This window comes from Mastomys coucha, chromosome X, assembly GCF_008632895.1.
Source record: "Mastomys coucha isolate ucsf_1 chromosome X, UCSF_Mcou_1, whole genome shotgun sequence".
Lineage (NCBI taxonomy): Eukaryota > Metazoa > Chordata > Mammalia > Rodentia > Muridae > Mastomys > Mastomys coucha.
Genome location: NC_045030.1, coordinates 10570036 through 10572674, shown reverse-complemented (window position 1 = coordinate 10572674; position 2639 = coordinate 10570036). Strand labels below are relative to the sequence as shown.

The 2639-nt window shown below is 41.6% G+C and overlaps 1 protein-coding gene across 2 annotated transcripts in view; it reads left to right on the top strand.

Moving 5' to 3' along the window:
• The first annotated feature begins 1239 nt into the window (after positions 1 to 1239).
• Ndp (norrin cystine knot growth factor NDP) overlaps positions 1240 to 2639 on the top strand; it is a 27358-nt gene continuing 25958 nt past the window's right edge. Inside the window, exon 1 of one of the 2 annotated variants that reach the window (XM_031373275.1) lies at positions 1240 to 1634. The gene's annotated coding sequence lies outside the window, so the exon portion shown is untranslated. The remainder of the gene's footprint in view (positions 1635 to 2639) is intronic. The other variant, XM_031373278.1, reaches the window with a different exon arrangement.

Below are 2639 nucleotides of genomic sequence, written 5' to 3'. Positions count from 1 at the left end.
TAAGACTTTACTTTCTCTCTCAATCTGATCCACCTAACTAAGGCAGAAAATGTATTCACGACTATTTCCATGGCTCTTACTCAGGAGCAAGTCATATACCCTATTCCTATTTTTAAAGGACCATTTATCCTTAGCTCTCTCTCAGAAGAAGATTCTGTGTCTGGTCCAAGGTAGACAGGGCTTTCAGGATAGAACAAAAGAAAGCTACTTCTTAAAAGACTGAGGCAATGCTGAAAAATTTACATACATCTAGTAAAACACTAGTAGCTGTTTGGAGTGATGTTTCTGTGGAACAATATGATTTGGTTATCGATTTATTGATGAGAAATAATATGATGGTTTGGGAATCAGCAATTAACAAGCTGGAGCTGTTAAAGGTTTTTTTTTTCTTAAGGTTTATGAAATATTTACATTTTAATAAAATATTATAGAGACTTCATTTCCTTGGTTTGTTTTCATCAGTATTAATAAAATAAATTGCTTTGTGTCTGAATATACCTGAAATTAAAACAATTATAAACGGTTCTTTGTATTGTCCTCTGGTTTATAAAATTGCTGATCATTTTGTCTTTAAGCATTTTAAGGGCAAGATTTGTGAAATGTTTCTCCTTGTGGCCCCAAAGCTCCTAACAGGACATTATTCAGCAGCAGGTGCTTAACCCACACACAGAGTCCACATTTTCTCTTGTCTACTAAATGTGATATGGTTGGTTGTCTTACTTTTAGTCACACCCTCACATGTCTCAAGGAGTCATGGACCAAACATTTTGCCCTTTGTTTCTAAATATATTACAAAGTTTTGCTCTAAATGATGTCAGTGAAGGCACTTATTAAAGTGCCACAGAGAGCTGAATTGCATTTATGCTGCTAAAAATCATTTAATGGATGAACAACTTGGAAAAAAGAACTCTCACCACCCACGCACATCATGCTCAAACAGTGTAGCATTTTGCACTTGCTTCTCAGCTTAGCCTGAGAAAGACTGCTGATGTCCACCTTTCCCTCCCTTAGCATTTCAACTTCATCCCGACCAGCTGCTTAATCGTTAAACAGAATGCCACCCTGTCTTTGTATTTCCAAAACCATGTGTCTCTACTGCCAACTGCACATCTTTATAGCAGTCACATGCTTGCAAAAGAATTAAACTCAGAATATTCATGTAGCCTCTTATTAGTATACAAATACAAAAGCATAATGGGGGAGGGGGGGCAGAAAACTTCCGTGTTCTATGCTGTTGTTCTCATTGTAAGATGCTCCATGGAAAAGAGCCGAGCAGTGGGCAGAGGCTGTGAGTCCCCGATAACGAGAGCGCCTAACATTTCCGTGGTATTCCCATTTGCTAGTGCGCTGCGGCGGCCACACGCCTGATTGATATATGCCTGCAATGGCACTTTTCCATTTGACACTCTCCCTCTCTCTCTCCCTCTCTCTCCCTCTCTCTCTCTCTCCCTCTCTCTCCCTCTCTCTCTCTCCCTGGGTCGCTTAAACAACAGTCCTAACTTTTGTGTGTTGCAAATATAAAAGGCAAGCCATGTGACAGAGGGACAGAAGAACAAAAGCATTTGGAAGTAACAGGACCTCTTTCTAGCTCTCAGAAAAGTCTGAGAAGAAAGGAGCCCTGCGTTTCCCCCAAGGTAAGCAGGCAAACAAGCGCTGACGGCTTGCCTAGGAAATTACTTCTTTCCAAACTCTGCCTTTCATCCTTCTTGCAGACAAAGAGACAACCTTTAAATACCACTTAAATTTGCATCACTTTAATTTGCATTAATCTGTAGCATGCTAGCCTTGTGGAGGGTTTTGTTTGTTTGTTTGTTTTAAATAAACGCGTCTTTGAAGTCTGTGACAGGAAGCGTCCCAGCAAAGCTCGAAAATATCTTTTGGCTTGATTTCTTTGCAAACCCTGCGTAGTTAGATGTAACTTTGGAATGGTTCTTCTATGTGACACCATAAAGGGGGACAGAGAAGCAGCAGTTGCCGACTTGACTTGCGTTTGTGGAGTCCCGTATCTTCCCTACCGCCTTCATCCTACTTACAATGGGGGCACTATTAACGACGAGTCTGCGAGGTTAAACGTGCACTATTTACTTTTGTTACTCTTTATGTATGTGGCTGATCTCCTGCCAGGGCTGTTCGGGGAGTGCTCAGAATGACTTCAAACAAAAGGCAACATTTATGCTTAGCTTTCAGTGTCACGCTGCTCCTTTGCACTCTTCTATACTGCGATGGGACTTTGCTTCCATGGATACATTCAGAAGTGTTGGGGAGAGATGAGGATGAATTTGCTGTATGATTTTGATTGGGCAAAAAGACTGAGGAAATGCATGCTGTTTGCCTTGGCCTTATTGCAAGGGGTTATTTTTAGTAGTTGGTTTGTCCCTGCAGCACGACCAACAATCCAATGCCCAAGGAAGTGACCAGGAAAGGATGCTCCTGACAGCACAGAGACCAGGACCTGCAGGAATGACTCCTACAGACACCTGAGGAATATTCAGAGGGTTCTTTCCAATTCCTGAATGCAAGTTCTCTCTCTCATTAAATGAACAATTGAGCTGTAGGAGGCCTGGGCATAACTCTTGAGGGACGGGAAGTTTGATTGTGTACAGAATGTTAATGACTCAGAAAGCACAGTAACTGAGGCT